Below are 11,531 nucleotides of genomic sequence, written 5' to 3'. Positions count from 1 at the left end.
GCCCTGCTTAGTGACAGCTAAAACATCCCTGAATTATCAACACTGTTTTTATCACAAATCCAAAACAAGCTACTGTGAAGAAAACCAGCTCTGTCCCAGATAAAACGAGCACACTGAGCCAATAAGTGATGGTGGTATCACCTCTGTGATAACATATTAAGAATAGGGGAAAGAACTGCTGCACAACAGAAGCTGGATGAGAGGAGTGAGACCATGTGAGAGAGGCAACTGTGCAGACACCGAGGTCAGTGCAGACGGAGGGTCAGGAAGGGCTCCAGGTGCCAGAGCAGATCCCCCTGCAGCCCGTGGTGCAGCCCACGGCGAGGCAGGCTGTGCCCCTGCAGCCCCTGGAGGTCCATGGTGGAGCAGATCCCCACCTGCAGCCCATGCAGGTCCCCACGCCAGAGCAGGTGGGTGCCCAAAGGAGGCTGTGACCCTGGGGACGGCCCAGGCTGGAGCAGCTCCTGGCAGGGCCTGTGGCCCCATGTGGAGAGGAGCCCGCGCTGGAGCAGGTTTGCTGGCCGGGCTTGTGACCCCACGGGGGACCCACGCTGGAGCAGGCTGGGCCTGATGGACGGCACCCGTGGGAGGGACCCGCGCTGGGGCGGTTCGTGAAGAACTGTAGCCCATGGGAAGGGCTCATGTTGGAGAAGTTTGTGCAAACCTGTCTCCCGTGGGAGGAACCCCACGCTGGAGCAGGAAGAAGAGTATGAGGAGGAAGGGGAGGCAGAGGCAGCGTGTGATGAACTGACAGCAGCCCCCATTCCCCGTCCCCCTGAGCCACTTGGGAGGAGGACATAGAGAAACTGGGGGTGAAGCTGAGCCCGGGAAGAAGGAGAGATGGAGGAAGGTGTTTTTAAGATCTGGTTTTATTTCTCATTATCCTGCTCTGATTGGACTTGCAATAAATTTAATCAATTTCCCCAAGCTGAGCCCGTTTTGCCGTGACAGTAGTTGGTGATCTCCCTGTCCTTACTCGACCCATGACCCTTTAATCATCAGCTGAGAAGGGGAGTGAGTGAGCAGCTTGGTGGGTACATGACATCCAGCCCAGGTCAACCCACCACACAGCCATAACCATTAACGTAATAGGAAATGATCAGCCCAATTATTTAAACCACATTGGCTGTTCTACAGTCAGAGCATCTTTCTTCCCATGTACTTAGTTCCATCTGTATTTCATTAGAAGGAACTGAAAGGAGGTAACAAATTTAAAGCTCTTTCTGCTCATAGGTACCACACAAAAAGAAGAGGGACGAATACCACCTGTTTAGCTCCTGCAGACTTTACACAGTTTTTACAGCAGCCTGTACTAGCAGTTCCTGTGTGTCTTAAGCTAACCCAATTGCAGCATGAAAATATGAAAAATCTCTCCTCTGCATCTGTTGAGATCCCATCATAAGTAGTGTAAATTTCCAGTAAGTGCTAGTCATACATAATGAATAGCAAATTGAGAAAGGTGCAGGCACTGACTGCTTTGAGTGGAAAAGAACAGCACAAAGCTCTGCACTTAAGTCACTGGCTTTAATATAGCAGACTCAAGGCTATGTTTGAAGGACTTGTAAAATAACAGTGGAGTTCAGTGAGGTATTAAGCGACAGAAAAAGTAGTGCTCTAATAGCAAAAAAGAACAGCTTGTTCTCAGGGCTATTTCATGCAGGATGTTCACGAAGGGAAACACTCTAGCATCGTCCTGCTATGCTGATCAATGTTTTTAGTGTCCCATTGGCTTCAAAAAGTTAACAGTTTAAAAGATGACTTTTTGTTCATTTTGAGGGATCATTTAAGAGGGTGTTGGGAAAGGAGGAGGGTATGTGTCTCTGCTTGACACAAAGGGAGAAGAGTCCAAAGTTAAGACTAGATGAAACCTAGTCCAGCAGGTTTTTAGAAGCTCAAAAGGCAGTGGGAAGAAAAATGCTTATAACCCACAGGAACATGTTTTGGCACTAGGAAAAAGGAAGTTATATGCTCACCGTAAGCAAAAAAAACAGTGAATGTAACAGTTGTCCTTGGACTGGAATTCAGTGGTGGGATAGATCTTTCCCACCTTGGCAGTAGAAAACAATCTATACAGGGAATGGGGAAACCCAGGCTGCATTAAGTCCCACATTTCATCTTAGATGATGAAAAGCAACAGGTGCATGAGTGGAAGCTGTGAAAACCAGCACTGCTGACACAAAGAATCATTCTACATATGAAATTTATTCCTACCCCTTCAATTTCACAATTTAAAAGTCAAATAAAAACAACACCAGGAATTCCTTATTTTCTCAACGTGTCTTATGAACTGTGAGTTTATGAGGGAAAAAGAACTGTTCTTACATGTTAAGACCTTTGTGTCAGCCTTCACCTGCTAAAGTACTTCACTCCTGAAACCACAGATTCCTGGAATGATGCCACACGGACACATTGTCATGCAACCCAACCAGATGACCTTTGCCCAGAAAAAGACTGTTTCAAATTTTGTCCCACCTCATAAACTCATTTTCTCCTTATTAAACATCTAACTCTTTCACAAGTGCTCATCTTAGCCTCAAAGATAGTTAAAGGTAAGGCATTTCCATATTAATTGTGTCAAACGAAAGAAATTTCTACTTACAAATGTGATCTCATTTACATTTATAGCTTTCCAGAGGCAGAACCTCCTGGTCCTTTGCCAGGTGGAGAAGGGTCTGTATTTTGGAAAGAGTCTTACAAAACTATAATACAAATTTGCCTGCCAGTATCAGCAAAAGGAGTCTGCAATAACATCTTGAAGAAATACTTCCTTAAAAGAATACACTCCCATTCGTGAAAAGCTACAGCTACACAATTTGCTGTTCTGCTTTTCTGTAACATTCATCCCCTTGATGTTAGAGGTAAGTCATGTCACTTACAAGTTAGTGCATTAATTTCCTTTTAATGAACCTTTAAAGATTTAAATGTTATATGCTTCAACCATTTCCCCAAAATAAGTTGTTTTTTTTAAAAAAAAAATCTCAGGCCCTCCATTTATTCAAAGTATTATTTGGATTTAATAACGTGCCTTCTGGGAGCTGCAGTTTCACTTTATAACCTTATCCTTTCCTTTCCTTGCAACCGATATTCTGTCTGCTGAACTCTTTGTGCTACCCTTACATTTGCACAGAAACAAATGGAGATATTTCTGTGTTAATTGGCTTATTAAAAATGTATGGTGCACTTTGATGTTTAATATTTAAACACAATGTTTAATGTTTGCTACTGCTGGTTTTTTTCTGAAAAAAATGCATATATACAATAGAGAGTGCAGCACTTTTCAGGACACTCATGGATTTTATTGTGGGTTAACATTCAGGATAGATAGCATCATTACTTCAGCATCAGTACATATTTTTTAGAAGTTTAAGATCATGCTACCTTTTGAATCCCAAGACAGCCAGCCTTGATATACTACAGTACTGTAATGCAATCTGCTTTTTTTTCTCTTCCATTTGTGCTCAGAACTGCTGATGTCATAAAAAGCATTACCAATCAGCTGTATACACCATTAACATTAGGCTTGAGAGTATTTTATTCAGATAGCTTTCCATTTCCTAGTTAATCATTAAATACTTTCCACCCAAAGCTTTGAGTCTACAGGGTGCTAAGATCACCAGTGAAGCAACCAAAAAAAAATGCACAGTCAAGTTTTCAATCTTCTTACTTTAAAGGAAAAAGCAGTATGTTCACAACTGAAACTGAAGCAGACCTGTGTTCAAAGCAGAACATGCCGAACCTGGGACACTTGCATTAAATTATCTTTCCACCCCGGACTTCATTTCTGGTTTTAAGCAAATTGACTGCAGTCTTTCGCAGACCAATCTTCAAACTCTTCTATCTGTGCACAAATCAAAAAATACAAGTACTAAGAAATCCCATTAAATTATTGCTCAATTTCCTAGGAACCCATGAGAGTTTCACCGGGAAAACTGCCTACAGTACTGTTTTCATTCACGTACAGAACTGCCAGTTCTGAGCAGAGGTATCAGAACTTGCCAAGACCCATAATGTTGCATTTCTTCATCTAGTTCACCTGTAGCTCACCAAATCCAGTAGCTGGCCTAGAGACTTTTCTATGCACCTACAGTTTTTCCTGCTTTATTACCTGGGATAGAAACCATAGGACGGAGCCTACCAATCCATATTCCAGAAGATTAGCCAGGTGAGCCACCTCATAGCTCTCACTTTACAGAGAGATCCCGCTTTCTCGTCTCACCAATACTCCTTGCTCTGCACTCCTTTCACCAAGAGTGCTTATTGGCTCTTCATTGAACTGATTCTAAGCATAACTCCCCTTCCCCAGTAAAAAAGGGTTTGTTTGGTGTCTTTTTTTCAGGTAATTTTCCACAGCAAGGCCTTTTTTATCTCAAGTCTGCGAGCCTTCTCCACAAATGCTAGTTTTCCGTTGGGAATAACTTAGGTTCCCATTACTTTATTGTGACACTAAGATGGCCCTTCTCTGATACTCTTTTTGCAAGCTCATTCATAATCAAAGAAAAAACACAGGGCAGATATTCCAGCTAAGCAACAGACAATTAAAGTTCCAGCCTAAAAACCATCTTTGCAATTCCACAGCTACAGACAGCTGTGGTATCTACTTTTCAAGATTATTTTATTCTTTTAAGCATAGTCAGAGTCTCGATGTGCCCAAATTTACCTGTCTTCCACTCATAGTCATCCTCAAAAATAATGTGTTATTTTGCAGAGCCAGATTCCTGAATGTTTAAACATCATGCAAGCAAAAGCTGTTTATTTAAAATCAAAATAGCCAGGAAATAGTATGTGAATCAGTAGTCCAGTGACATGGAGTTTTATTTGCAGATATTATCTTAAAGTAACTATTTTGAAGGTTCGTAATACCAGAAGTACTATTAGCCAGCTAAAGAGGCACTACCTGATGGGCTCTCCCTTTTCCAGGGAACAGAAGCTTTTTCTCTCATTCATAACTGATTGCTATTTTATATCAATTAAACACTAATGCTTAAAAAAACCCAAAAAAACCAAAAAAACCACAACCAACAAATATCAACAGTAAAGCTTCTTTTACCAAGTTGGAAAATTCCTGAAATAGAGATCAAAATCTTTGCTCTAAGAAGCGTCTGACGGGAGTATTCTAAAAAACCAAAACAACTGGTTTGTTTCTGAAACAAAATTGGTGCAAAATTAAAACAATAACACCAGATATCAAATGAATTCACATATCGCAAGCAGAGTAGTGGTTTGTCAGATCACATTCTATCATTTTTCTCTTAAGGTATCCTTCATTTCTCAGTTATAACTTTGCCATGGTGTTTCTTTTTAATATATGCTGAGGTTGTAACATTTGTGGATAACCAAGCAACATCAGGGAAAATTTGTAAAATAGCAGATGTGAATCAGTAGGTCAATGCCATGGAAAGGAGTTTTATTTTCACATGTTCAAATGCAACACCACAAATACAATTGCAATATGCACCCTCAAATTTATAATGTAAATATTAAAATTATAATTTACATGATAATGTAAACAATTTAATAAAATCTGATATCAGATCTTTTTGTTTTCCTGATGTTATTAAGGTGCATATTTACAGAAAAATTTTGTTGTCTGTGCTGTTTCACACCTCACCTGTGATTCTGCACAACCTAGTGACACAGAAGGTGCTAGACTCACAAAGACAACCATCTTCTGAATTAAATCTGGAATATAATGGATCTGCCCATGCCTAATACCCACATTTAGAAGCCAATTAGTCACCTTGGTTTCACTTCAAGTTAAAAAGAAAAAAATCTCAATCTCCTTGCAACAAGGCAATATTTCAAAACATACTCTCAAAATACCCAGCATGTAGTAATTTCTTTGGTAAGGGGACAGCAACGTTCAACAGCATTGGATAATCCACAGCCACTGCCAATTAACCTTTTGCTCAGGGGGTGCTCTCCAATATGGAGCTCTGACTGTACAGTAGCTGGACAACTGAATGAAGGAGGGAAGTTCCCAACTTTGGAAGGGAGGGGTCTAGCCCCCAGTGCCCATTTTCCCCAAATGAGAAAGCATTTTCCAAGTGAGAGAGGAAAACACCACATTCCAACCATTCCACTGTTTGGAATTTTAACAGGGTCCCCAACAACCCCATTTGGACATGCTCTCAAAATACCTACCAGGTGCTGCTGTCAACGACAGCAGTTTGCTGTAACTACCACTGAAAACGCTTTTGTTAGGATTATTGACTGATCATAGCCAACTGAAATAGCTCAGGTTTTGAGAGAACTAAATTTACCCAAAAAATGCTGCAAAGTGAATTTATATAAAATACCTCATTTATCAAAATATACTCTATGAAATAATTATAAATATGTACAATTTTGGTAACTATTTACTCAGCCCTAAGGAGTATATTGCACAAATGAGGTAAGAATGTATGCCCTTATTCTGTCTCCAGTATCTACATGTGAATGGGCTACAAAGACAAAAAGCATCCAAGAACACCAACCTGCTAAATAAAACACTAGTCTTTTAAAGAAATTAGTGCCATCTCCTAAAGAAAGAATGCCCTCTACTGCTTGGTCACAGAGCTGCACTCATAGCAAAAGAACTGCTTGAAACCAGGTTTCACATGGCCTAAAACATTTGAAAAATAAATTAATAAATAATTTCAAAATAATAATAACAACAACCATTTTTGTGGATTATCTCTCAGAACCGTTAGGAGATATGAAATGCATGTATAAAAACAAATGTTCTTTAAAAACAGCATTTCTATCTGCTCTAACGTTCATCTTTTGTGATATACCTGCACAGCATGACCCCAAACATCTCACTCTAAACAAATACATAAAATCAAGCTGAATATTTTCTCCATAATACTCGAATGCATAACACTTTGATTTTAAAATGGCTGATGTTGTTACTTTCAGAAATTGTTTTGGCATGCATTTTCCTTGAACTTTATTTATTTGATGCCTGTCCCTAAACTTAATACTCTCCCTTCCCGTTATTACTGCATAGAGTCTCCTCCAGAGACATATGTATATCATTTGTCCACAGTGGTTTGCCTTTGAAAAACAACCAGCCGAAATTCTTACATCTCTAACATTTACAGCATGCAATTTTGCAGCATGTTACCACACAGAAGTGCTCTAAACTATTGTGAAAAAACAACAGAGACATGCATGCTAATATATTTTACATCAGCAGAGAAGGGACTCAATGCTATTCTAGAAAGCTTACCTCAGATCTGATTCTGTTTTGTATTAGATTTGCTCATAAGAAAAACCCATATTTTCTGAAAGTAAAAAAGAAATTCCTGAAGTGAGTTTTAAACAGTCACCAATTAGTACCTCCAGAAGCAGATACCCATCTTTTCCTGCCATTTTTTTCCCTTACTTACTTGGCTGTCCAAGTAAGTAGACAGAGAGTCTAGGGATATTCATAGCAGGCTACTTTTGTTTCTGTAATAACAGCTTCTTTGGTTATACAGCACCTAAAAATACAAACTCAGAGACAGTTTAGCTTAAACTGAAAGGCCGTTTAAAAGTACGTAAATTATGAACTTCTGGAACACACAGTCCCTTCTGTTTTGTTCTGACAGTACTTAGCATTGTCCTGTTTAGTAGTGTGAGCTCTTAGGCACTGCGGGAATGCAGAAAGTTAATGCTTTAAAAAAAAAGTGATTGTCCCCCCAGCAAATATTTCTGAGACTAAAGTTTTGCCTCACCTGGCCCCAGCTATGGAAAAGCAAACAGATTTCTTACCTTGAAATAATTCTTTTTCTGCCAGATATTAATTTGAATTTTCTTCCTTTCCCAATGTCACATTTACAATATCTAGAGAAACATACGGTCTGGAGGGAAGATACTATTTTTTCATGAGGAGAAACATACAGATAGTCAAGTTAAAACCCAAAATACTAAGTCAAGTAGATCTACATTAGCTGAGAGAAACTAACAACATATACTGTAACAGAAAAAATGGAAAAGAGAATTTTACTGTATCAAATATGTCACGAGCCAGCATTCTCCAAACACTTTCAGATCTTTACAAATGAGGCCACAATTTCTAGGAAAAGAAAATACATATTTAAACAATTAAAAAATAAAACAGAAACTTTTTTCTTCTAAGAAAGAATGGCAGATATGCACAATCTGATACACAGAAATTTATTCTATTTCACGTAAAGACAGGAAAGTCCACAGTTTTATGCCAAACACATGGAGAATGTCAAGAAAGACCAACCTATACAGAGTGATCTCAGGAATTTCCCAGCCTCCTCCCTGGTTAGAAAATTACTTTCTTTTGAGAAGGAAGGAATCACGAACTACATAAACCCTCCACAATATGTTTGATCAAGGCTGTTAATAGTGCATATATAAAAGCCTCAGTGCTTGATTTCAGACTAATTCCACATTATCCTTAATTTTCAACGAGCAATGGCATATGGTGCTAGCACAAGGGCTATTCATGGATGCTCATAAATATTTTCTGCAATTGTTCTGATATTCTGGCCATGAACTGACCTGATGATTTCAAGGAAACTTCTCTGAGCCTGCATAACAGAAACCATCACAATAAGAATGACTACAAGAGTGGCCAAAGCTTTCTTCTTGCTCTTCAGCTTTTCCCATTACATATAGACATGCAGAACAGGGCTGGATAGAAGTTTCACATAGCCTTTGTAGTAGTAATAATAATGTATGTGCCATGGTTTGCAAATTCTCAAAACAAGAAACATTCTTAAGATTTTACAACACTATTTGTTGCATTTTCATCTTTCAGTGAAGGAAAGTGTAAAATTCAGCAGTAATAAACAAAAAACTCATAAAAATACTGTCCCAAATGAAATACAGCATCTCCCAAATAGAATACGGTATCAAATACGTTTTGTTTTCTGAGAATATATGAGAGTTATGTGCATTTCCCCACAACTACCTACAAATATATGCCTGCATATCTATATATACATACATATGCATATGTATGACTTTTCCATATTACGAATGAGGGATTTAGCAAAGTATGTTGATGTAGCACTGAAATTTAAAACAAAATCCCAATGACAACAGTACTATTATTCATTGCTGCCAGGACCAAATCTATGGGAATAACGATTGCAATCCAACCTCTGTTTCCTCTGCTGGATGTATCAAGAATATCAGCTGTCCCAGAAAGGACTGTAACCCTAATCACACACCTCAAAGAGGCAAGATTCTTCTGTCTTCATACAAAATACTGGATCATTGAAAGCATTTTGTATGAAATTGGTAATAATATTTTTATTAAATAATATTTTAAATGTCTTCTTAAAAAAAAATCTAATTTTTACCTAAAGTTTCTTTTTAAGCACAGCCTCCAGTACAGATGAATTGCTGCATTTCCACAAAAACCATGTCAGCAGTAATGACAAGTTAGTCTCTCCTAAACCTGTTCTCAACCAAAGGCAGTAAGAGTGATTCAGGGTGATGAAATAGAAACTAATATGAACCATAAAGATGGAAGATTCCCACCATAAAAAAAGAGAAATTATTTTCCTGAAACCACACAGATATGTAACGTTTAGTCAATTCTTTATTAGCAGAATTACAATAAAAAAAAAAAAAAAGAGAGAGAGAGAGAGAGAGAAAGACTGGCAGTCAAACTAGTTAGCAGCATAATGGACGTGTACACTTTGCTATCCCAGCTGAGAGAATGGGACATAATAAACATCTCCAAATATTTGAAGGCCATAAACCCAGAAATTAAAACAATTACTTAGTATTACACATAAAGTATATGTGTATAGTGGGATTACCCTAAGCGAAGTGGGAAAAGCATCTTGACCATGAAATTTATACAAAACTGAAACAGCTTTCTTAACAGGGAGATCTGTTGCTCAAGTCATTAAATTAGAATGCAGAGAGCACACAGAAATGCCCTATAGGGAATACTCTGCATTGGTTTGGCAATAAACCTAGTGTGTCTTTCTGGATATAATTTGTATGATTTCCTGGGTTTGGACACAAAACACCTGGGAGCTCAAGTCAGGAGTTCATGTAACCATTGTTTTTGACTGAACTGAGAACCATATGGTGCGATACAGGCAAGCTGATGAACTGATGTAAAGTTAATGCTAAGTTATGGAGAGGTATGTATTCCTGTCAATATTTTGGCTAAAAAAAACAATATAATACAGAATCACTCGATAGAAGATAAATTTAAGATTCAATACACTAGCAGAATCAAGGATTTTTGCAAGATGGCGCATGACTTCCAAACTTTCTTAGTGTATTAATCACTTCAAAACCTTCTTCATGTTTCCACTACTGTTGGAACCAGCTTTTGAACTACCTGCAGGCAGCCCTGGGGAGGCACACTAGAAAGAACAGGTGAGGCTTCCCACCCAGAGGTTACATCCATGTCCCTCGTATTAGAATACTGACTGTGCTGTGTTTTTAACCAAAAGCAGCTTTCCAGACCTCCACAGCATCACAGACTCAGCTATGACAATATCACCTATGGACTACTACTTATTTCAGTATGTCTTCTAAAGTAAAAAGGTAAAGTCAGCCTTCTCTAGTTTTGTATTTCACAGCCTCCCCTCTGTCCTTATTAATAAAAGCAGGATGCACAACTACAACTGGGCAACAACTGAGTTTCCTAAATTAGTGACTTACAGCAGGCCAAGGTCTCCTTCCTTTCTGATCCTGCAATCAATTGTATGTGAAAAAAATCAAAGCTATATGCACAAAAACTTAGGTACGTATATGTTAGGAAATGTCACTGAGTAACAGTACCTAGAGCAAAAAAGATACAGTCAGAATTTTTCCGTCTTCTGCAATAACAATGTCGTGCAAAAGCGCCACGCGCTATCAACATGCACAAGTGTAATATTCTCTAGTGATCAGCAGAGAGCCCATCCTAAAAGTAGGCAATTTTTCCAAACACATCTGTTTGTTACAAAAATCTCCATCATCTTGTTTCATTTTTAGACATGTCTGAAGTTTCATTGCAGGGTAAAATAACATGAGAGGGAAAAGAATTTGTTCTAAAAACCAATTAGTTAAATTATTTTTAAAACTGCCCTCACCACTAAATATAAAAAACCTATTATGAATATGTTAATATTTGGTGCAAAACTCTGGAAAGAATTAAGCCCCCAAGCTTTTACAGTTTCATAAAGACTTTCTATATATAGGAAATTAAACTGAAATTTATGTCAGTTTGATAATGGCATCACTTAAAACCATAACAGTTAATTAACTAATTAACAACTTAATTAACTCAGCACTTAATTTACTTACTTGAGTTCATTTAAATTCCCCAGAAGAGATTTAATGAACTTCTAGAGTAATTTCTGACTAACCATGTGATGTATGTTTTTCTTATCTAAGAGATATTTCATGAAACTAAATGATTTAAGACAGGGCCCAGGAGTAAGTTTCCACCTGACAGCGTGCAGCATCCCAAAACTTGGCAGCGATGTACCTGCGGTTTGGGCGTGCGTGGGAGACGGGGCAGGCAAAGCCTAGCGGCAAGTTTCCTTTTGGGTGGAGTAGCCACGGGAGCATCCCAGGAA

This window comes from Falco biarmicus, chromosome Z (genome assembly GCF_023638135.1).
Source record: "Falco biarmicus isolate bFalBia1 chromosome Z, bFalBia1.pri, whole genome shotgun sequence".
NCBI lineage: Eukaryota > Metazoa > Chordata > Aves > Falconiformes > Falconidae > Falco > Falco biarmicus.
This window is presented reverse-complemented; position numbering follows the sequence as displayed.